This window comes from Pogoniulus pusillus, chromosome 28 (genome assembly GCF_015220805.1).
Source record: "Pogoniulus pusillus isolate bPogPus1 chromosome 28, bPogPus1.pri, whole genome shotgun sequence".
Lineage (NCBI taxonomy): Eukaryota > Metazoa > Chordata > Aves > Piciformes > Lybiidae > Pogoniulus > Pogoniulus pusillus.
The window spans coordinates 11470053-11495475 of record NC_087291.1 but is presented as its reverse complement, the minus strand read 5'-3'; the positions used below and the strand labels follow the sequence as shown (position 1 = coordinate 11495475).

At 41.9% G+C, this 25423-nt stretch overlaps 1 protein-coding gene across 3 annotated transcripts in view; it reads left to right on the top strand.

The window, feature by feature from the left end:
* Positions 1-261: 261 nt before the first annotated feature.
* HDAC9 (histone deacetylase 9) overlaps positions 262-25423 on the top strand; it is a 465174-nt gene continuing 440012 nt past the window's right edge. For 2 of the 3 annotated variants that reach the window (XM_064167147.1, XM_064167144.1), the window contains exon 1: positions 262-678. The gene's annotated coding sequence lies outside the window, so the exon portion shown is untranslated. Of the gene's footprint in view, positions 679-1304; positions 1342-25423 lie in introns of those variants that run through there. The other variant, XM_064167145.1, reaches the window with a different exon arrangement.

The window sequence follows — 25423 nt, the reverse complement described above, 5'->3', positions numbered from 1 at the left end:
GTGCGGCGGGAAGCACGCGGGGCAGCACGCGGGCCCTGCCGCCCCCAGGCCCGCGGCGAGGCCCTGCCGGCCGCCAGCAGCCGCCGCGCGCGGCCGCGCTGCCGCCGCTGTCAGCAGCCTGAGAGGTCCAAGGCAAAGAGGGACAGCAGGGCGCAGGCAGGAACAGCCGCTCCCCTCAACGGGCTGCGGCCGCACCGCTGCCTGACCCTGCCCTCCCATTGCGGCCGCAGTCTCCAAAAGCCTCCCCGAGAGCCTTTCCGCCCGAATGCGGAGCCCCTCGGTGTCGTCCCCACTGCGGCCTGGGCCGCTCAGCCCCCAGCGGCAGCGGCGGGGAGCGCGGCGCAGCCCGACGGCCTCTCCCCGCCACCCCCCCTCCGAGCCGAGGCTATTTTTAGTAGATCCTCCTCGCGTCGCCACGGGCTGTGATCGCAGCGCTCAGCCCCTCGCCAGTTGCCGCCGCCCCGCCCCGCCTGCCCGCCCGTCGCGCACGGCACAGGCTCGTCCCGCCGCCGACGCTGCCGCCCGCTGGTGCTATGGCCACCTAATCTTCGCGGCAGCCACCGCAACTTTTCCTCCTCGCTGCGCTCCTTCCCTGCTGCTCCGACCGAAGATGGCAGTTGGGGGACGGACTGGAAGTTGCAGCCCGCGAGCGAAGAGATAAGGCGGAGGCGCGGGAAGGTGAGTGGCACCGGCCCCGCTGCCGCTCCGCCCGGCCGCCGCCCGCAGTGACAGCGGGGCCGTGGGGGTAGATGACTTACTGGGGTGCATTTTTCGGGACCTTTGGAAAGGTTTCGGGAAGTTGAGTCGTGTCAGGGCGGGCAAGGTGGTGGTGGGTGGGGGGCGGCAAGTTTGTTTCGCGGGAGCGTGAGTGGAAGAGGAGTTTCCAGTGCGCCTGCCCTGCCTAGCGTATGTGCGCTTTACTTGGTCCGGGAGAGGGGTCCCTTTGCAGTCCTCTCCTCCCGTAGGGTCGGGGCTGTGCCGCGGGGTAATGAGGGTACCCACGGCAGCTGGGGCGCTGGCTGGAGCCTCAGCGGGCGATGCGGATGATGCGAATTTCCCATGGTCGGCTGGGGAGCGGGGAGCTAGAGGTGGGCTTCGGGGAGAGCTGCTCCGTTGGGGGCCGAACAGGTGGGAGCGGGCGCGGGCGGCGGGGAGGACCTCTCGGGCACCGCCGCCGGGCCGGTATCGGAGCTGCCTGGAGCAGGCGGTAACTGGGAGCAGATGCGGATGCATCCCGGCCCGGGTGCGTGGCCAGAGTATTTTGAGTGGCAAAGTGGTACATGCATCTCGGCAAGGCAGCTTACAGGTCAGCAACGCTGGTCATCGAACGGGTCTTTTCCAGTAAGGGTACAGCTGTTTAGACTTACCTAAAATGTCTGAATTTCGATCTGAAACGGAATATAATAGCAATCAGTAACCATTCGTGTTTGTCACTGTTAGCAGAAAACCCCAGGTATTACTTGTGCACAAAATGCATGTTCTTGGAACGATTTACACTGAGCCGGTGGTAGTTTGTATTTTCAAGTGCTCTGAAGAGCTCTAGAAACACTGTAAAACTGCGTGAGAATTTAATGGGGGGTGGGGGGAAACGTTTAAAACAAGCTGAATATTGAGAAAAGAGTAGTGAAGTGAATTGTGGAGACCTTTTGACATATGAAAATGTCTGAATGTTCTTTTCTGATGCAAAAGCTGTTGAAGCTCTCTTTCATAAACAGCACAGAACAAGCACCGACGCAGAAACTGAGGAATTTTAAACATATTTGTCTTTCAACATTGTCAGCTTTAGTTTCGTGACATTTTGTTTTCTGTGAGGGAAGAATCCTTTTGGTCACAGTTATCCAGGATTAAATTGCAAGCTCACAAAGGCCTGTAAGCTCTGCTGAGAACTCATGAATGAAAATAGGAAGGTATTTCGCATTAAGGTTTTTCAAATGCCCTCTCCTACTGCCTCTCTCTCATCTCTTCTCCAGTCACCAACAGCTTGCCTGGGTCGACTGAACATATTTAAAATTGTCTTTTCCTGAGTTTTCTCCCTTGTCCAGTGCATTCTATCAGTGGCTCCAGCTCAATAGGTTTTGTACCCTGAACGCCTACTTTATTCAGGAACAAACGCAAGCTTATTCTCTGTTGTAAGACCAGAGCAGTCTTGGAAGGCAATTCCATGCCTTCACACACTTTCAGTCACATTGTCATTTGTTTAAAATAGATAGTTCTTAACCATATGTAACTTTCCACTTGGAATGATGTAAATAATACACAATTTTGCTACCTCTTTTTCGTTAAGAGAGCAAAGATGTGATCCAAAGACGTGATCCACTTGGAAAAATCATGTCATGGCCCCAGAGGAAAGTCACAGTCAAATTTGCCTACCACTGGTGCCAGCTTCTTCACAGAAATGTTAAAATAGCTGTTTTGTATGAAAATGTCATTGTCAGCTATGTGCTGTTAGGCTTCTTGATGTCCAAATTGAAGCAAGTGAAGCACCATAGTTAAGCCTCCTGAAGACATTGCTCTCAGTGTCTTGATTCCTTTGTACTGTGATATGAAAGTCTACACCCAAATATATTCAGCCTCAGCCGTTTAAATGCCAATTTTGAAAACATTTGAGTTTGGTTTTGCATTCACCTGTTTTTCTCCAATGAGCAGTCTACAAGATCAAACAAGAACAGTGATTGGTTACCATCATCTTATTCAGCCCAGAGCAGTTTAAAACCAAAAGTGAAATTATGTCTTTACTACTGAAACTCTCAGTACATCCTTCACTTGATGCAGTTGTTCCTATTAGTTTTTTTCTGGAAAAAAAAAAGATAATGTGATTGGGTGGAGTATGTATTTTCTAATTTGTTAATAGAAGATAACATTAAAAAGAAAGTAACTTATTAAAAAAATAGGTATTTTCTAAAAAGCATTTAAAGTGGAAAATAAACTTCAGTTGTTAGTCTCACTACCTGAGATAAACCCATAGAAGTTGCTGTCAAAAATGTAATTTGCATACTGAAAATACTGATTAAATTCATGTTGACCCACCATAACAATGATACGAATTCTGGTGTGTATTACCTTAAACACTGAGGTCACTAAATGTAGATGGAATAGTTAATTTCTTAATGTTCAACTAATGTTAGTAGTAGAAATGTAGTTCTGAAAATAATCATATCATCTTGTATATGTACAGCTATAGAAACATAGAGTGGTTTAGGTTGGAAGGGACCTCAAAGATCATCCAGTTCCAACCTCCTGCCATAGGCAGGGACACCTCCCACTAGAACAGGCCTCATCCACCCTGGCCTTGAACACCTCCAGGGAGAGGGCATCCACAACCTCCCTGGGCAACCTGTGCCAGTGTCTCACCACCCTCACTGGAAAGAACTTCTTCCTAACATCTGTTTTAAATCTCCCCTCTGCCAGTTTAAACCCATTACCCCTTGTCCTATCATTACAAGACCTTGTCAGTAGTCCCTCCACAGCCTTTCTATAGGCCCCTTTCAGATACTGGAAGGCCACTATAAGGTCTCCTTGAAGCCTTCTCTTCTCCAGGCTGTAGAGCCCCAACTGAGCATCTTGGTGGCCTTCCTCTGGACTCGTTCTAACAGTTCCATATCATTGTGCTGGGAGCTACAGAACTGCACACAGTACTCCAGGTGGGGTCTGAGGAGAGCAGAGTAAAGGGGCAGAATTCCCTCCCTTGCCCTGCTGGCCACACTGCTCTTGTTGCAGCCCAGCACAGGGTTGCTGTCTGGGCTGCACTCATACTGCAGGGTCATGTTGAGCTTTTTGTCAACCAAGACCCCCAGGTCCTCTTCCTCAGGGCTGTTCTCCAGCCATTCCCCACTCAGCCTGGATTTGTGCTTGGGATTGTGCTGACCCAGATGCAGGACCTTACACTTGGCCTTGTTGAATGTCATGGGGCTGGCCTGGGCCCACCTCTCCAGTCTGTCCAGGTCCTTCTGGATGGCATCCCTGCCCTCTAGCAAATAGACTGTGCCACATAGCTTGATATATAAGCAAAGGAAAAATAACAACAAAGAATGTAACCTACTCATCTGCAAAATGGTAAATTAAGCACATATTTACAAGGCTGTATAGATTATTGTCATTTTCTATCCAGTTTTCAGACTAGTTAATTTAAAGCTCCTTTGGATGTGAATATACAAACTGCAAGTGACAGTGCTTTTGGTTTACAGTGTAGTTATAGCTGAATCATGTATCTGAGAAAACAGTGTATCTCAAGAGAGAGTTTTTTCCCTTTTATAAAGGAGGACTGGACAAGATTTGGTGAGGGTTGTATCCTGTGTCCTGTCTGCATGCTGTTTACATGGAATTAACTTTCCTTACAAATTCAGGGCAGAAGAATGAGTGTTTATCAGTTTCTCAGTCTCTTCAGGAGTATGAGAAAATATTCTTTCTGTTGCTGTGTTTAAGAAGGAATATACTTAATACCTTTGATTAGTTAAATTAAAGCTACCACTCACATAAAGACAGAACATTGATTGTTTCATGATATAAGATACTTGTCATGCTTCAGGATTTCACTAGTTGTTTCCAGAGAAGTAAGCATTAATTTTTTTCTGAGACAGTTGCATTGTTGAATCACCTAAGGTTGGATTATCTACTGAAATTGATACGAGCAAGGCATTTTAGAGCTAACAATACTTGATGAAATCATCTTTCATTTGCTCCTTTGATTGGGGTGATAGTTATTCCTTATTTGATGAAACTTACTTGGACTGAATGCTTTGTATCGTAAACATTGGCACATGCTGGGAAGTTTACACTAGTGTTGGGTTTGTTATTACAACTTTTGTAATGTTATGAAGTTTATTTGTATGTGCTAATGCATAGCTTCATCTTCAAACAGCTTCAGTTGCAGTAAAACAGTGCTTGACTGCTGGTCAAAATTCATGTTTGAGTGCTTTGAGGCCAGTTAAAAATCCTTTCATCTGTCTAACATTCCTCTAAGGACTTCCCCAAACTTCTTCTGGCTTCTCAATTTTTGTACAATATATGATAGTTACTTAACATTTTTTTGCTGAAAAAGTCTTTCAGTGCAAAAAATCAGAGTTCAAAAATTATTTAGACAACGTTGTAAGTGAGAAAATGGAGAGATGATGGTTCTGGATCATGATGTCCCCAACTTGTTTCCATTGCTGGATGCATCAAAATTGCATGAACTATCACGAGTGAGGTCTAGTACTTGAGAAATGGTGAACCCTAAAACTTGATATTGGTAAATCTACAAAATAGTAAATAGTACAAGATTCTGAAAACCTATGAATATGGCTTTGAGCAGAACTGTACTGTTTTGACACAGTAAAATTAATTCCAACTATTATATGCTTTGTAGAATTTATTATTGCAGTTTACACAGAACCACAGTTGATTGAATAGTTCTTACCAGTAAAGTTCCTAAACCATTATTTTGGAGCAGGGAAGTAATACGACATTAGAAGTTCATTTAAAACACTTTACATGCATTAAAATGTCTCCTTTAGGGAAACATATGAAGAAAATGACGTGACATAGACATTCTGTATGTCTGGGCTTTTAATTATACAAATCTCTAATTAGTCAAGTTTTGACAGTTATCATTAAGCCTCCAGGCTGCCTGACTATTGAACTGAAACCTTGCTTTGACAAGAGGTGGGTGAACTACAGGAGTGAATGTAGCATTTCCAAGAGTAAGAATTGTAATACTGAATTCCAGCTGGAAAATGAGCAGCAGGCATATTTTAATGGTGTTTAGTGCGTGAGATGTAGAAGTGATTGGAATTTTACCTGATTCATAGGTAGCTATTCAGTTGTTGATAGTTTAAAATTAGAATATGTTGACAATATACAAGAGATAATAGTTACTACTTCAGTTTTTATGTTTCCTGTTTTGCTAGACAATATAACCAACACTGATTAATAGTCCATACTGTTAATTAAGTGGAATTTGGATATTTTGTATTGAAGCTGAAGCTCTTATATTTGGCATGCAGACAGTTTATGTATTCTCTGAAAACATAAATTGAATTATTAGCAAGTTGAAATGGAAAATAATAGTAGCTAAAACAAATCAAAGAGTGTTCTAATGTGGATAAGGTCTGCCCTACACCAGGGATGTAGCTGGAGGTTGCTGTAGGATCACTTTTGGTGTCTCCGTATGCAGTTTTCTTTCCATAATAATCAGAGTGAGTATGGAGCAGAGGGGAACTGGGATTCAGTCTCATCAGCATCAAGAGTGACATCATGGTCAAGGTGCAGTCTTGTGGCAGTCAGAGTTACACAGCTGATGTGAGAGTAGTCTGGAGGGGAATCCATGAGCCAGAAAAAGGTTTAAGTTATGAATACCATCTGTAGTAGCAGTCTAGCAACCCATTCCTCTAGTATGTGTATATTCCTTGCTTTGAAGTGCATGATTTGCACTGAACACAGAGCATCGTTGAACACAATGTAATAAAGAAAACCTGGATGTATCCAACTGCTCTCAAATCCAGCTTTCTTACACAGGCTCTTGGAAGAATGTGAAGTGTTTATGTTGTTATATGCTGTTACATAGCCCATGTCCACCTTGTCTCCCACACCATCTGCTCTAGTTGTTTTTTTTTCCTTTCTGAAAGAAAGACATTAGGGTCCTGACATGAAAACTGTGTTGAATAATGCTGTCTTTTAATAATTTGGAACAGAAGAGTTCAAAATTTCCCTTTGGAAAATGAAGCTAGTAAGTTGCTTGTTTGTTTTGGATTTTTGTTTGTTTGTTGGTTTTTAAGCAGAAGCTTTTGTCAGGAACTAGTGAAAAAGATACAGGATTTATGTGATTAATGGGTGTTGTAACATGAGGTTTTTACAGCGTTTCAGTGGGATACATGTGACTGAAGCACTACCCATCCTACTAAAGGGATAAGACTTCTTTCAAACATTCTTTTTCCTTGTGCTGATGTGTATGATTGATACATGCAGATTTCAAAAGAACATGTTAGGCATGGGCATCTTCTAAAGAATTTGCAGTGTTAAGACCTTGACTGGAGAAGTCAAAAGTTTTACTTACCTATGAGGAGTTTTGCCATTGACTGTAATGGGATCAGGATTTCACCTTTGCGTGTGAATTTTTTCACGCCTTGATGTGTTATTGGTACTGGGAGAATGAGGTAAGATAGGAGAGTTTGTGAAGGCCCAGGTCAAGGTTCAGATCTACTGATACACACTGTGGAAGACTGTAGTATAGTCATGTCTTTCCCAGCTAGAAGCAGAGATGGCAGGAAGCATGGGAATTAGGATTGCAGCTAACAGCAGTTAAGTGCTCGTTTAGTTATTAGGGCAACCCAGAGAGGCTATTGTAATTTAGAGAGAGCATCAAAACAGTGCAGGAGTGCAGAAAAATAATTCTTGATGATTCTTCTTAGCTATCTTCTGTCAATTAGCTTTAAATACTTTTAACAGACATGCACCTTTTCATCAGAGTATCTGCATGCTTCTGTCCTCTCTCCATCACTGATTTTTTTTAGTGATACTTAACTATAAATTTGTAGCTTCCTCATTGTATTCTGATTACGTGCAATCAGAGCATGCTGGTATGCCTAGGAGATTTCTTTTGTGTGTGTCTGGCAAATGTCATCTTTTTTTCTCTAGGCCACAAAGTAGCAACAGAGCAGCTTCCAGAATTTCCCTGCAGTTTTTATGGAGAATCTGTATCATTGTGTGTGAGGAAAGTGGAAGTGCTAACTGACTTTGTAGTGACAAACTGAGTGTTGTTTACTAACCTTTAGAATGGTCACCCAGACTTATGGAGAGAGCTGCTTCTGTCTTTGTCATCTGTGAAGTTTGTATGCATCATTTCTCCTCACTCTTATTTCTGTGAAGTGTTTGCATTCGTGTCTTTGTAACAAGAGACTGGGCTGAGAGAGGACAGAAGACACAACTGGCAGTGTCTTTTTCATATAACATTTCGACCATTATGTAGGTTTTATGCATAGAAATGTCAGAAAGATCCAAATACATTTCTGTATAGATAATGAAGCAGTACAAGTGCATAATCACAAAGATGATTAAAGGAGTGAAACATCTCCCTTATGACATAAGGCTGAGGGAGCTGAATCTCTTTAGCTTGGAGGAGACTGAGAGGTGACCTCATTAATGTTTATAAATATGTGAAGGGTGACTTTTGGGAGGATGAAGCCAGGTCTTGGTGATGTCCAGTGACAGGGCAAGGGGCAGTGGGTGCAAGATGGAGCACTGGACGTTTCATGTGGACATAGAAAACTTTCACTGGCAGGGTGACAAAACACTGAAACAGTCTGCCCAGGGGAGTTGTTGAGTCTTCTTAGAAAACTTTCACTGGCAGGGTGACAAAACACTGGAACAGTCTGCCCAGGGGAGTTGTTGAGTCTTCTTCTCTGGAGACATTCAGAACATTTCTTACTGTGTTTTTGTGTGACCTGCTCTAGATGGTCCTGCTTGGGCAGTGGGGTTGGACTAGATAATCTTTCACATAGCTGTATCATGAGTCAGGTAAATGTTGAAAAAACTACTGAAGAGAGTCTCAAAGCACTTTTTTTTTGTTAAATTCAGTTGGCAGCTGGTCACATGTTTGTTATTTGAATGTCCTTATTCCCATTGTGCTGGGAATGTCTAGGGTGTACAGAATGAAAGAATTTATGCCTGGCTAGGCAACAACATCAAGTAATAGAATCATGGAATCAACCAGGTTGAAATAGACCTCCAAGATCATCCAGTCCAACCTATCACCCAGCCCTTTCCAATCAGCTAGACCATGGCACTAAGTGCCTGACCCAGTCTCTTCTTCAACACCTCCAGGAACGGTGACTCCACCACCTCCCTGGGCAGCCCATTGCAGTGCCAGTCACTCTCTGTGGGAAGAACTTCCTCCTAACATCCAACCTAGACCTCCCCTGGCACAACTTGAGACTGTCCCTTTGTTCTGTTGCTGGTTGTCTGGGAGAAGAGACCAACCTCCACCTGGCTACAGCCTCCCTTCAGGTAGTTGTAGACAGCAATGAGGTCTGCCCTGAGCCTCCTCTTCTGCAGTCTGCACACCCCCAGCTCCCTCAGCCTCTCCTCACAGGGCTGTGCTCCAGGCCCCTCCCCAGCTTCACTGCCCTTCTCTGGACATGTTCCAGTATCTCAGCTTCTCTCTTGAATTGAGGAACCCAGAACTGGACTCAGTACACATAGTGATGTCTGATTGTTTCTTGAGGTTTTTTGAAGGCCTGCTCTAGTTTGGTGCTGAGTTACAGTTTAGAAGAAGTTGTCAGCCATGTCCCAATGGAAAGAAACTAGATTTAATAATAGAAATTATTCACTACTCAGTGCATAATTCCTGGAACGAAAAGAGATCAACAGAAGAGCCCTCCATGCTGTGTGCTGCCATTTTGTTATAGAGTGGGCTGCATTTTCTTTCCTTTTTTTTTTTTTTTGTTTTTACTTATTAATGACACACAGAAGATAATTGCAGCTTTGTGTGTAAACACCGGAGCCAGTTTGGAGTAATTTGAATAACTGAAGAAGCTAAAGGGAAGAAGATGCTTTCAGCACCTGATTTTTTAAAAGACATAATGAGCTATGGAGAAGCTGTGGCCTCACATATAAGAAAGGAGCTAAACTACATTCCTCTGTACAGTAAGGTTAAATGCAGTCAATTTCAGCCTGCTTTTTTGGTGGTGAAGGACATTTTCTGTGGAACTCATTCACAAATCTTTGTTTCTTTATAGTATTACTCAAATGCCAGTAACCATCTAATTACTATGTCTAGTGGGCATAAATACTGTTTAGATTAAACAGAATGCTGGGGCTTATGTCTAAGCATGCAGAGTTTTACCCATGATAGCTCACAAAGGTTGGGACTTATTTTCCTGAACAGAGAAATGTTAGATGTCACTCTAAAATTTGAGTCTCAGATTAGTTTTAGCAAAATTGCTCGTAATTTTAGGACTAATTTCCCTGTTGTGTGTGCAACATGATATCCTCTAGATGCTCAGGCCTATATTCTGTGATGGTTTGGAAATCACCCAGTCTAGACTCAGCCAGCTCTGGAAATTTGAATGAAGCTTATATTTACAGCTTAGCTCAATATACAAGCAGATATAACTGTATATACAGTTATATACAGAAATATGCAAAGTAAAAGGTAATACAGAAACACAACAGCCCTCCCAGAAACCTGAGTCCCCAGGAGGGGATCCCAACTGCCCTTCTACCTTCTCTCACCCCTCTCAACCTTACCTCAGCCCCAAGGAAGAATGGAGGTTCGACCAGGGGGTTAGGAAGCAAAGTGGATTAGTCAGAGAGATGGCAGAGAGGATAGAGATAGAAATGCATCTCAGAGCTCCCAGGCAGAAGACGTGCCTTATCTATGTTTGGATTCTTGTTCTTATACCTCTCAGCAAGCCTATGAGTGAAGTAGACATCACCACTGTTTCCCTTTCACAGCCTGTAATCTAATTCTTCTCACCAAAACATTCTAGTTAGCTTCAAACTAGCACACATTCCAAGCCATTGCATCTTGTGTAGACTCACCTGGATAGATGTCTAAGGGTTCTTAAGCATGCAAGGTGCTGGCAGTACTGTCCAGCAATCCAATTATTGTTATCCTTCTGGGAATATTTCAAGATGCCAGTATGCATTGTTGTTTCTCAGTGTCGTTGTAGACTAGCAGACAAAAACTGTGATGAGAGGAAGCATGTTACATAGAGAAAACATATGGCTGGCATGTTGATCTAGTGGCTGTGAGGCTGTCTGAAGGACTAAGAATTTCTGACCTTTATTGAATGCAGCAGGGAACATGGTCAAGGATGAGGTACTCAATATCTTCTTTCCCTCAGTCTTTAGTGGTAGGACTAAAGGATACCAGCTGGATACCCAGCCCTCTGAGCTGGATGATGGGAATGAGGAACAGAATAATGCCCCCATAATCCAGGAGGAGATGGTTACCAACCTGCGGCACCACTTAGACATAACCAAGTCTGTGAGGCCAGATGGCATACACTGTAGGAGCTGGTGGAAGTACTCAGCAAGCCACTTTCCATCATTTATCAGCAGTTCTCGCTAGCTGTGGAGGTTCCAATTGACTGAAGATTTGTGAATGTGATGGCCATCTACCAGAAGAGCTATAAGGAGGATCTGGGGAACTATAGACTTGTCAGCCTGATCTTGGTGCCAGGGAAGATCATGGAGTAGATCATCTTGAGTGCTATGATGCAGCATGTGCAGAGCAACCATGTGATCAGCCCCAGACAGCAAGGCAGGTCCTGCTTGATGAACCTGATCTCTTTCTGTGACAAGGAGTGAACAGAGTTAAATCCAGTTGGTGGCTGGTCACAAATGGTGTTTCCCAGGGCTCAGTTTTGGCCCAGTCCTTTTTCAAATCTTTACCAATGGTCTGGAAGAGGAGTTTGAGCGCACTCTTGGTAGGTTTGTGGCAAACACTAAGCTGTGAGGAAGTGCTGATCTGCTTAAGGGTAGGAAGGCTTTACAGAGGGCCCTGAACTGTCTGGATGAATGGGCCAAATGATTCTAATCCTTAGACTGCTCATGACCAGGAGAATAGGTCTGAAGAGTGCTTGGTGTGTTTAAGATACAGAGGAGTGAGCAGTTGCCTGGAGGCAGGAGTTGTGATTTTTGGCATTGCAGACTATAAAACATATCCTATATAGGGGACCTAGAGAAAAATGTTTTAAAACAACTTGGTAATGCTTGATCTTTATGCTGCTTGTTTCTAGATTAGCTGAATAAGTGGATTGAGACACTGTTGATTCAAGTCAGAGTGGACACTTGAAACTAGCAGTCCTGTGCTCTATTTATGGCAACACTGCTTCACTTGATGATCTGTCCCAGTCACATCCAGGAGAGAGCTGACATAGCAATGCTACAAGTGGCACAGCTGTGTTTGGTCTGAATTCATGCCTGGAGGTTCTGCTGTGTAAGAAGTTTTCTTGTTTTGAATTTCTGAAGTAGTTAAATATCTACTGAGCTGCAGGCAGTTCCAGCAGAGAGCAAGAATACTAGAACTGGAGTCTCTAGTGCTCAACTCAGGAGGTCACAGTGGTGCTTCAGTGCACAGCTTTGTTTCCTGCCTTGCATGATGGAATTACAAGTGCTGTTGCTCTACATCTGGGAGATTGTGATATGTAAAAGCTTACATCTTCATTTACAGATAATAAAACAGATCTGCATTCCCCTAATAAGGATAGATAGCCTCACATTTGGATTTCTCTTCTGAATCAGATTAAGATACCTATACATGTAGCTAGCCTAGCAGTTTGGCTTCTCCGAGGCAGTTTTTATGTAAGAACAAGTTTTGGAGTGATGAGTGAGAAGGGACAGTTCTGACTTTTTCAGGTGTCAGCTTCCACTTTTTTACTGTTTGGGCAGGTCACCTGAAAAATATCTAAAAGAACATGTGTCCTTTAGGTAGAACCTGTAAATCTTTGTTCTTGGAATTCCTTTCTGTCCAACTAGCAAACTTAGTAGCTGCAGATGCAATATAACTCAGTGTCTCATGGAAAGTCAGTGACGTCCAGGAAACCTGTCAGAGGCATCTAAGGATTTGTACACTTATGGGAGAAGGTCCTGAGGCAGGAAAGGGAGAGATTGTCTGAAGGTTATTCTAGCACTTCACTGAAGATGCCTCTGCAACTCACTACCAGGATTGGTGGCAGCCTCTGGCAGCTTTATATAGAGCTTCCTGGAGGGAGCAGATGTTGCACGAACCCCGTGATAGTGCTCACAGTTCCTGAATGCTGACCCTTTTCAGAATTTCAGCTTCAATTGTTTTTTCCTCCTGGAGTATCGGTGACCACAAAATTCTACTGGTAGTGCAGTTACACATCCACATATGGCCCTCCAAATGTGGTCACATATGGCTGCCAGGTCTCTTCATTACTGTGTAACCTGTACCACCCTGATTTGTGCCAGGGGATTTCCTTTAGAAATGTAGTGGCTGTTTCTCTAATTTTCACACATAAGCGTTGGTAGAGGCTTGCTAAGGGGAGGGTGAGATCTGATGGCTTGGCAGTGTGTGGCAACAAACTTTTTTTAGCTTGTTCCTTGAATATTTTTTCCTTAAGAGCTGCCTTTTAAATGATACCAATGTGTTTCTTCCCAAACTGAGCATTTAGGGAAGTAGGTGAACACAGAGTATTCAGCAAGAGCTACAGGAAGTCTCACATCCATAAAGGCATTAGCGAAGAGCTTGCTAATAGCTCTGCTGCTTTGCAGCTGCCTAGCGAAGTACAAGTACTCTGCTGTCACTTGGAGAGGTCCCTTCTTTTGTCTCTTCAGAGGGATCATAACGATTCAGCCATCCATCTTCCTGTGACATTTATGGATCCCTCCTGTTGGAGCTTGTTTAGACTAGATACACCATCAAATGTAGATATGAAGAAGGTTATAGTGGAAAAAAAAATCAGGGAAAATGTTCTGCAGATATGTTCACAGATGCCTAAATGCAGCTAATGAGTCCCAAGAGACAGATAAAGACCTTGGCATTGTGAGTAGAATAAGCTGTAATGACCCTGACCCTTCACAAAATTAGCCAGATTTGAATTAAAACTATGCAAAGGGCTAAAGCAATCAAACCAGTGGACAGAATGTATAAGGTGGAAGAAGATGTGAAAGATAGAGGAAAATGAAATAAAAAAACGAAGAGACTGTGTTGAATTTAACTGTGCTGCAAATGATTGAAGTTTGTAAGAGTGATGCAATTAACCACTAATGTATGAGAAACAGATTTAGTGTCTCGGAATAGGAGAACCTGGATAAGTCCTTCCATTCCAAACTTTTGCATAGTCTATCTGCTGTCCTCCAAGAACCAAAACAAGCTGTAGAGAGGCTCTTCAGAGGTACCTGGATAGGCTAGGTCAGTGGGCTGACATTAATGGAATGAGTTGCAACAAAGCCAAGTGCCAGGTCCTGCACTTGGGTCACAACAACCTCAAGCAAAACTACAGCCTTGGAGCAGTATGGCTGGAGAGCTGCCTGGCAGAAAGGGATCTGGGGGTTGTAATAGACAGCTGAATATGAGCCAGCAGTGTGCCCAGGTAGCCAAGAAGGCCAGTGGCATCCTGACTTGCATTAAAAATGCTGTGGCCAGCAGGAGTAGAGAGGTGATTGTCCCCTTGTACTCTGCTTTGGTGAGGCCACACCTTGATTATTGTGTTCAGTTTTGGGCACCACAATACAAGAGAGATGTGGAGGTGCTGGAGCAGGTTCAGAGGAGGCCAACATAGCTGGGGAAGGGCCTGAAGAATAAATCTTAAGAGGAGCAAGTGAGGGAGCTGAGGATGGTTAGTTTGAAGAGGGGGAGGCTGAGGGGAAACCTCGTTGATGTCTACAGCTACCTGAAGGGACACTGTGGAGAGGCTGCTGCTGGTCTCTTCTCACAAGTAATTGGAGACAGAGCATGGGAGAATGGCTTCAAGCTGAGACTGGGTAGGTTTAGATTGGACATTAGGAAAGAGTTTTTCACAGACAGAGTGGTCAGGCACTGGAATGAGCTGCCCAGGGAAGTGGTGGAGTCACCAACTCTGAATGTGTTTAAGGGTCGTTTGGATGTGGTGCTTAGGGCTATGGTTTAAGGTGAACCTTGTAGAGTAGGGTTCTAGGTTGGAGTTGTTGATCCTGAAGGGCTTTTCCAACCTGGATGTTTCTGTGATTCTCTCTACCTATCCAGCGTTCAGCTGAGTGGTGTAGCCGACTCGGGCAGAGTGGCTTTCATCACTGTACCAAGCGGTGTTGAAAAAAAGCTTTGGAACTGTTGATAGCAGTCACAGAGTAGCAGATAGTCTGAGAGTATTAGTCATAGCTCTGACTTCTGGAATACCTGTTGTGGTGAATGACAGGATCTCAGAGATCTCTCTAAGCTATTGTTTAGTGGTATTCATGCAGATGCTCCACTGAATATCCCTGATGGTCTTTTCAGAAGGTAACTGCAGTGAGTTCTCATGTAAATGAGAAGAGGCTAGGAGGTGTGGGATAAATGAAGAGGATTGAGGATCAAAGACTGATTTTACAGTGAGCGACTGGAGGGGGGACAGTGCTGTAGAAGGTTAAACAAAACTCGGTAAAAATAGTCCTAAATACGGCAAATATTTTGCTGTCTTATTCTCAGGAGAGCTTCAGTGTGGGAAGCTTGGAATGGCATTAGAACTATTTTTGGTTTCAAAACAAATCGATTGCACTTGAATACCTGAAAAGTGACATAAAGGCAGCATGTTGCTGAAGGCTAAAGGCTGATAACTTCCTTTTTCCCTTCTTTTTTTTTTCCTCTCTTCCTTCCCCCCCCTTTTCCCCTCCTCTTTTCCTCCTTTTTTTTCCCCACTTCTTTTTTTCCCCTTCTTTTTTGCATTTTTTCTTGTAAATCCTGCTTGCTTGGTGCTGCCTTTGTGTTTGTAGGGATGGAAGAAGCAACCAGGTGGAGGAATAGAGCCATACAGATCAACATAGAAGGCAAAACATCCTAAATATTTTTCTAGACCACGTTGCCCATGAATGGTGTGCAAACCAGAAGGAGATTAGCTTTTGGGAGCTCTTAATATGTCTTTCTAGGTGGAACATAGAAGTCTGCTTCAGCCAATGTAAGTTTTTGTCTGAAGTTTCTGTCCTCATTTTTAGAAAGAGAAGGGACCTCCACACTTCTAAAATGGCTTTTGAAACTTTTTTTTTATTGTAATCATTCAACAATGAAGGTTATAACCAGAAGAAAATCTTTTCAGGTCTGCATAGTGCAAGAGGTTTCTGGCTTGGGATGTTGATGAACTGTGGAACACTGAAAGAGTAAAGGTGGGAGACGTCTATGTGCACTTTTTTGTGCCTTTGTACACCTTGTGTAAGCATCAAGTGTTATGGGAAGTGCTGTTATTTTCCATTACATGCAGAAGGATTTAGAGTGAAGAATTTGATGAGTATCTACAAAGTCTTAGATCTCGCTGAAATAAAATTGTATAGCTTTTATTTTTCTTCTGAATACACAAGATGGCTTCATGTTTTCAAGACCTAAAGTTAGATAGAAGGTAAGATGCAAATGCCCTCTGAACAGTGTGGGGTTTAGAGTGAGGTAGCAATCCAGAGATATCAAAAACAACCAGCATCCCTCAATGTAATATAACAGTGTCACAAAGAGAATATTTCGTACTCTGATACCCTAAACATTAATAGTGGAAATGAAGATTCCACCAGTGAAATAAACTTTAGAATCCTATATTCTATTTATTGTGGGACTGGGTGATGCAGAAAGCAGAGCTGTAGCTTTAAGTGCCTCTCTTTCTTAATGGAGGTTTTGCTGTGGCAGGGAAACAGTAATAGTACATATTTTTCATCAAAGCAGCTGCTGTAGTCTGTAATGCATTTTCTTTGGCAGTTGCCTGCATTTAATTGTGACTTCGGTGCTTAAACATAAGTAATGAAAGCTTCTCCATTCTGAAGAAAAGGTGACTTCCTTACTGACAGGAGATATTCCTGACTTGAGAAAGGTATTATATGAATTGAGAAAAGCCCGTCATTTTTCTTTCTGAACCTCTTACCCAATTCTCTTCCTATATGAAATGCAGCATGGAACCCCCCCCCACATTTCTTGTGAGTTACTGGTATCCATTACTCTTCCCTACTCTAGTCATAAAACTAGAAAAAAGGACAAAGACAGAACATTTTCCTTGATCTAGGCACATGGACTTTTTTGTCTGCATGTGAAGATCTTTTATTTTTGTTAAAGTATGGATTAAAAAAGCATGAAACTCTGAAAGAGATGGTAGATACTGCTTTTTTCTTTATAGTCCAGAATGTCAACTGGGTCAATAGATAGTGAAGTGTTGTGGGAATGAAGTAGTAGAATGTTGTAACATTGCTGTATATTTCATCAGGATTGAATTCTTATTATTGCATTAATATATTTATTTCCCACTTCCCCTGAAAATGCTTTCCCTCTGAGAAATGGATATGTTTGCTCTGTTGCTCTATTTAAACATCAAAAAGGTACATGGAACTGTGAGTTCTTTGATTTGCCTACTGCATGAGTTGCCTTGCACCTCTGTTTTAATTTATTTTCTTCCGGTCTTCTGCCCTCTTCCCCTCCCCAGCTGATGTTGTCATGCTTCCATTTATATCTAAATGGAAATTCTGTATTTCTGATCATTATAACTTTTATTGTCTCTCTGTCATAACAATTAACTATCTTAGCTGAAGGCATATCTCAATGCCTTAGCTCATCTTCTTGCAGCTTTTAAGCTTTGCCTTGTCCTCTTCTGTGTCCTGTTCTGTTTCTTTGCTTCAGGATTATTTTTTTCTTGACTGGTTGTAACCAGGTCTTTTTACTGGGAAGTCAGGTTGTGGACCGATGTTGAAACAGCCCAAGACTCAGTAACTATTTCTGTGGCAAGTAGAAATTACTTTGTTTTCAATTAGCTACCTATGACACCTATTTTCTTGAATTTTTTAACTGACATATGAATCAGAAAAATCTAATCACAAATCCTGCCTATTGCTTCCTTCATCTTGCTCTGTCTTTAGCTAGACTCAGTCCCTAAAGGGAAGCTTATGCTACATTTGTCTGGTGGCTGGTTTTTGAGCCTGAAATGACCTGAGATTTGGCTGACTTGGAATTTGAGTGGGTTTTAAAAGGAGATGATGTCACTGCACTCATTTCTTGGGAGACCTCATCTGGTTTTACACAGGCTATTTTAGCCACAGGTTTATGGTTAGAGATTTCAGTTCACAAGGAAAGTAGCTTCTTCCAGCTGTGGGCCAGTGTAATTGTTCTATAATTACTGGTTTTAAGCTTAAATATTGTATTGCCAATAAAGCATGGTTGAAGTTGAACAAAGAACTTTATCATTGTGAATGTCTGTGCTTTTAAGGTGTGTCTTTATTAAATAGTTTTAGTTATTTAGTAATTAATTGGGTTAGGCATTTTCCACTGAGCAGGGTGTAATTTTTTGCTGTTCTGCTTGCTTTCAAATTTACTGTTAGGTTTTCCTTTGCTGTAGCTCTGTTTAGACAAATCTAACCATGAAGCTGTCCATGTGTCCCTAAGTCAAGAAGAATTTGATTACCATGCTATTAAAGTTTAAAAATAATATAAATATAGTAATATCTTTATACTAAGTTGAAAAAAAAAAAGCCAACCTGGATATGCTGGGAAGTATTCCCATGCAATGTTTATTTACCAGCCTATGGTAGGGCATACATGATGTCCTCTAACATAACACAGCTTTTGTTGAAACTCCTTTCTGTCTGAATTTGTGATAGAGTTGGTGTTGTAACCAAACAAAAGGAGTTAGGTATCCACAGTGAGGAGTCCTCAGCAGGAAATCTGCAGCTGCATGAGCTGTCATGGACTAGGAGACAGGTTGTTGAGATTCTGCCAATACAAATAACATAAAATCTATTCCTGTTTGTGCGTCTGGATTTACTTGCTGCAGGAGTTTGGCAGTAAATTCAAGAATAACACTATAATTTTAATTATTTTCTCTTATGCTTCTTGCCTGTTAGGAGGGGAATAAAAAACCATCTAGGATTGCTTTCATTAACTTCTCTTTTTCTGTAGAAATACTTTTACCAAAGTGTCTTATGCGTGAATGGCAGGTGGCAGTTGATTGGGATACATATATATAATTTTGATATAGAAAAGAAAAGGAAAATTATATTTCTATGAGTTTGAAAAGTTAGTTTTCATAAAAGTGGACTGTAAATTCTTTATTGACTATTTTAAAACTCCTAAATCACCTTTTCTTTCTAATATACTCACAAACCCTGCCCTCTGGGCTTTTATTTTAATTCCAGTTGATTCCAAGGGTACCAATATATGTGTTAGGAATTACAATTTCTGTGTTTTTTTTGTTTCCTTACCACTGCAATTTCTGTCTTGCTGAAAGTTACATAGAAAAGTTGCTTTTCACATTGCTTCCCCTAAGCATGTTGGAAACCCAATTCAATTCCGACTCTCCATTCATTGTGTCATTTCCTGCCTCTGTGCCTTTGCTTATCTGTCTCTGTGCTTCTCTTTGAGTCCCAAAGGCTTAAGGAATGTCTGAATTTGTTTTCTGTTTGTTTTGTTTACATGAGTTTGACAGGTGGGAGCTTGATTTAGAATTGCTTCTTCATCCTGAAAATGTTTTTGTTTTTTTAAATGATGACATATTTCCCTTTTATTTTCAAACTGACTGGCTTCTTGAAGTTATGCAGCAGTAATTAAAGTCGTTGCATCACCTAGTGTTTGTGATCAACATATCATTTTTTTGCATCAATCTCATACTGTGTTGCATCACCTGCCAACTAAATGAATTCATACTCATCGTTTTGATGTAAGAAAATAGCTTTTTTATATTCTACCTGGTTAGTCTCAATGAAACATGACATGAATTCTGTGTTTCTCTTTGACTGATTAACATCTGCATACCTGTTCACTTCTAGAGAATAACCAAAAAAATCAGACCCAGAATCTTCTTCCACATCTGAGCACTCTGAGTTGATATCCTTAACAAACTAAGGGGAACAAGGTGAATTTAGCACTCTGTTCAAAGATGCAGTCACATCCATGGATATTCAGGTTGCTGAACATGAGAGAACAAGGAGAAAAAAAATCAAGAATTTTGCATCTGAGCTTTTTTCTTTTTTTTGGTACAAGTGTACAATGTTTTGTGTTTCTCCTTCTGAAGTGTTTGCCAAAGCACTGAGTTTTAATTCAAACTGTTTTCATCCAGTCAGAGTTGTTTAAGTGAGAGCAAGGGTTGAGCTGTCTTTAGCCCTGTTCTTGCTTGTTATGCTTTTATTTTCACCTGAATCAAGTGGGATTTTCTTGTCTACAGGCACGTTTCTGGGGTGTGTGTATGTGTTTTCTATTTTGTTTGTTTTTTTTTTTCCTCTTCAGGTCTTCATGAAACTCAATGGTATTGGCTGTGATTTTTCTTGAGGTCTGGAGTACATTTAATCTGCAATTTAAAACTCAGTTCTAGCGTTGAAAGACGCAACCCATGTTTAAATATCTGTAGACATGAAATCTTTCAAATTAGAGTACTTGACAGTCGTAATCCTAACGAGAAGGAAAAACTGAGTCATTTGGTAAGAAGCCCATTATTTTTTATATATATGCAGCTAGATGCAAAATTGGATGGATACAGAATTCATTTTATTAAATGAGGAGATTTAGAATAGAACAGAATCACCCAGGCTGGAAAGAACCTCCAAGATCATCAAATCCAGCCATTTTGCACGCTCCACCCAGTCTGTTACCACACCATGTCCCCAAGCACCAGACGTGTATGGCTTTTAAACATGTCCAGGGATGGCAACTCAACCGCCTCCTGGACAGCCAATTCCAGTGCCTGACAACCCTTCCTATGAAAAAAATGTTCCTGATGTCCAGCCTAAACTACCCCTGCAGCAGCTTGAGGCCATTCTCTCTCATTCTGTCATTAGTTACTTGTGAGAAGAGACAAGTGCGTACCTCTCTACAACCTCCCTTCAAGTAGTTGTACAGAGCAATAAGGTCTCCCTTCTGCCTCCTTTTTTGTAGACTTGTTCCATGATTTCCAGACATTACTGCTTGAGGTCCACTGCTGCGCTGTGTAGTCCACAGAATGCCACGTAAAGAAAGAGCAAATGGAAGCATCAGTTATTTTTAAAACAATGCAGTTAGATTTTAGGTTAGTAGTTTAATATTTTTAAGTGATTCAATTCAGAAACATTTTTTTTGTTGTCAAAGTCAGAAATAGATATAAATATGAAAGAGGAGAATAGTTTAAGTGTCAGGTAACATTTATACAGCTTCCTTTAATATGCCTGTGTCACTGAAGGAATGCATCTATGACTGGATTCTTTAGGAGGGGAGGTACATATGAGGCACCAGAAGATGATGCTTGAGACCTGTGTTCCACAGTCCACATGCACATACTTCTGAGGCATGGTGGAAGAGTCTTCTCCACCTCAACATTTGAGAAAGCTTTTGATAACTTTTAAATAACAGGGTGTTGAATGTCTGAGTGGTTTGAATCCTGGGTGGGACAGAGACATCTAGGTCCTGATTAATAGAACTAGTAACACAGATTCTGGATGGTTTTGTGGAAGGGATGGAGAGCAGCAAAATCCCAGGATCACAGGATGTTAGGGAGTTGGAAAGGACCTCCTGAGATCATCAAATCCAACCCTTCTGCCTGAGCAGATCATACAGAAACACACCCAGACAGGTCTTGAAAGTCTCCAGAGGAGACTCCACAACCTCTCTAGGGAGCCTGTTCCAGTGGTCTGTGACCCTTACAGTAAAGAAATTCCTCCTTGTGTTGAGGTGTAGCGTCCTGTGCTGTAGTTTATGTCCATTGCCCCTTGTCCTAAGTATTCTAATATTCTGATGATTCACCATGAGGTTTGTCTGGGTTCATCCAAAAGAACAGGATGAAAAGCAAAGGTTGCAGATATATTGCTCTGAAAATAGGAATTGTTTGCAAATTAGATTCTTCTGAATACAATTATCTGTGATAATATCTGTACATGAGAGGGTAACTCAGAACCCAATTCAACCATCTGAGATTCCCCTTTGAGGTGTTCCCTTCTAGGTAAGTAGTCTCTTCCTGAGAAGTCTAAGAAAAAGAGAATCCCATAGAGGCTAATAGCTCTTGTTTTATGAGATGCATTCTGTTATAGTCTAAGTATGATGTTGCAGAAATGCATTTCTGCATTAAGCTGTAAATATTCAGGTGCTGTGCATGTCAGATTAAATTTAAAACTGAATGAGCTAGCTGTTATGATGCCCTTTACTTGAAAAGGAAGAGTAAATAGAGAACAGAGGAAAGTTGGCTCACTGTCTAGAGCTTTTTATCAGTAGCTCTATACTAGTTACCACACTGTGCAACAAAGTTCATTAACAGCTGAAATGTGATTCAGTTTAAGAAACAGAAAGAAATTTAGCTTTTGGCTGGTGAAAAACCTGTAGCACTGTGTGTATTACAGACTTAAAGGGTTTCAGATGTCCTTTACTCCTGTTATTTTGTGAGATTGTTTCTATCTCTGGTGCTCTGATCTAGGTTACCTCAACCCGTGTTCAGGTCTTATTTTAATGACATGAATGGTGAAAGTGTGTTTGCTTATTTATTTTTGTGTAAGACCATGTAAGAATATGTGTTGGTGCATTGTTCTTTTTCTTCCATGTGTATGCATATGTAGAATAAACAGTCCATTTTCTTCCCTCCTTCCCTCCAGTGTAACCACTTGTTAACCTATCTAGGGTAGGGTGTCCCTGCTCATGGCAGGGGGGTTGGAACTAGATGTTCCTTGTGGTCCCTTCCAACACTGACCGACTCTTTAATTCTAATAATATTCATGAGTTAAAATTAGATCTAATCCCATACATTTCTAGGGGAATGAGTGTTCCTTGACACACAACAGGCAGAGAGGGTTAAGGGTGTGCTCTTTTGTTTTCATCATAGTTATTTCACATAACTCAAAATAGGTTTTTTTTGAGTATGTGTTTTTTTTTTTTATTATCAGTGAATGAGTTACTGATAATTATTGGGAATAAATTACTGGTTAAGGAAGTCTTCTTTCCTCAAGTATCCCCTGAATCAAGCACAGTTTAGGTCAGTAGTGCAGAGCTGACAGTGCTCACATGAGCCTCTGTGCTCCTGCTGTCATTTAAATTTACCTTTGCTCCTCACAGAAATGTTCAGGTATAGCTTCCCCAAGGCACATTTAGGAATTTAGAATGCATTTCTTTATGTGATGATTGGGTTCTGTCTGAGATTTCCTTCTCAGGAGCCTTGATAATTAGCTTTGGTAGTACTAGGTATGGTACTTTGGGCCAGTTGCCCCTTAACAAGGCCACAGAGTTGAGTCCTCCAGGAGGACTCCCACAGTTCTGCTGTCTCTTGATAAGTGGGCAGCAAAGCCAAATCAGTCTTTTTGATCCCCTTCTTCACTCTCTGGAGGGAGTCCTTCTCTGGTAGACAATGGGGGAGTAAACCTGCCTGTGGCCTTCAAGGCCAGACTGAATTTTTGCTGTGCAATCAAGACCAGTTTGGGTCTAACAGGAGACAAGAAGAGAGGGGAAAGAAAACGAGCTCTAGGGTTTTGTGGTTTAGTTTGGTTGGGGGGAAGTCTCATGTATCCTGTATCTGTATTAGGTGTTGGGGATTCATGTATTCTGTATTTTCCTGTACATCTTTAAATAGTTTTCTGTATTTCCTCTCCAATTCAGCTACAGCATCTTTAGTTTGCTTCCTTTGGGAGTAAAATTTATTTCTGTCTGCTCTTTAAACCAAGGCACTAGAAAAGAGAGGCAAATAAAAGAAACTTAGAATTGAGATTTCCTTCAAAATAACCAGGACTCCATAATTTCTTGTAGTGGCTGACACCATCCAGCTTTTTGTGGAAAAGAAAAGCTTGTAAGACTCAGATGCTTTCCTTCATTCACATTTGTCTGGTGGATGTTCCTCCACAGCTTTGTGTGGAGGGAGGACTGTACCCACTTTTTGAACTACCTACAAGGGCTGCTCTTTGCCTGTCATGGAGCAGAATGGCTGAGGCTAAAAAGCATCTCTTGCAATTGTCTAATTCAATCCCAGAGTCAGAGTAGACTGGTCAAGGTCATATCTACTTGGGATTTGAGTATGTGGAAGAATGGAAGCTACACAGCCACTCTAGGAAACCTGTTCCAAGAGAAAAGGGTTTTTTTTTCCCCTTGCTTTTTCCTTCGTGTTTAACTGATTTTCTTCAGGTCTCTGACATTATTTTTTTCGTCTGTAGCTACCAGTTTAGAAGTTTAGAAGACCACAAGAATCTTCCCTTGTGAGTTGCCTTTGGTGCATAGAGAAGCATTCACTTCTGATACATCCGTTCTTCTTTTCACCAGTTTTTGTGAGGAATCTGAGGAGTCCTGTTCCATTTCTCTGGCTCCAGCAGAGTCTGTTGTCAGGAATCATTGGTGAGACACTGGCACAGGTTGCCCAGGAAGGCTGTGGATGCTCCTTTCCTGGAGGTGTTCAAGGCCAGGTTAGATGAGGCCTTGAGTGACTTGTTCTAGTGGAAGGTGTCCCTGCCTATGGCAAGGGGTTGGGACTGGATGATCTTTGAGGTCACTTCCAGCCTATGATTCTATGACTCTGGGAATACAGGAAATATCATCTCTGGAAGTGCCTGCATATGCTGGTTAGTGCTGCAACCTCTGCAGTTATGTTTCATAATGCTTCAAGTGGCAGAAAGGATAAAAGGCGTCAGTGACCTATAACTCATTTTTCCCTAGGAGAAGTTATTTTTGTTTCCAAAATATTTTTAATCAATTAAAATATGGCATAATTAAATAATGCAGACTGTAAGAGATTAGCCTGTTTCACAGTTGCTGTTATGAAAGCATCACACAGGCCAGTCCTTCTCCTAGTGAGGGCCATACTACTTCCTAGTGGTACTCGATGCAGGATGTATCTTGTACCTCAGCTCAGCCTTCTGAGGACACAGCTTGATGTGCACTCCTCTTGAGCCAGACGAGGGGCTAGCCTGAAGGAAGGAGACAGAAAAACATCAACTGCAGCAGAAGAACAAGTTTAATAACCTGATGAGGCAGAAAAAAAGAGGTTCTCCTGAGCTAGATCCTATTTCCAATTGACTTCCTTGGGAAATGGAACAAGAGCTTGTACTCATTTGTTGTAATTGGCATAGCATGGAGTCCAGCCAGCTGCTTAGCAGCATATTATTTAATCCTGATGATTGAGGCCTACAACTCATTTTTGATGGAAGACATCATCTTGTCTTGCTGCTTAGAAATCTTATGTATGTAATCTCTGTAGTAGCTGGTCAGTGTAAAAGACCAAATGACTATGGCTTTTTGACTTGCTTAATAGAGCTTCAGGCAGGAGGATTTGTCCTGCTGGAGAGAAGTCTGAGCCTTCCCACTTACAGCAGGATAATATGCTTGTGGCATGTGTGAGGTATAAAACTGCTTAGTATTGCATATAAGTAACTGGAAAAGTACAGTGATGTAGCTTACTCTTCAAAAGAAATAGCTGGGGATTCCTGACAGACTCTGGAAGACATACTTTTCTTTTAGGCACCGTGCCAAAAATCAGTTTGGTGGGGAAGTATAAAGAGTATGAGAGTCCAGTACTTGCTGCTAGAATTGTTTCTTTAATAACGAGCCTTCAAAGCTAGGAACTTCAAAATTAGTGCAGACTTCAACAATACTTTTAAAGTAGATACCTAATTAGGACTAAGATACCTGAATATCTTACTGTGACATGCTTCATCTTATGGTGAGCACTGGATACTTGAACGCTGTAGTGTGGAACCACTCAATTTTCACTGCAAGCAGTTATATACCCCAGTACCTACTGGATCAGGCTTAGATCATGCTGCTAGTAAATCTGCATTGTACTTGCATATAAAGGTCACTGCATAATAGCACTATGCTGCATAATGTCCTGATCTTAGTCTAGATTACTCCTATTTTGCA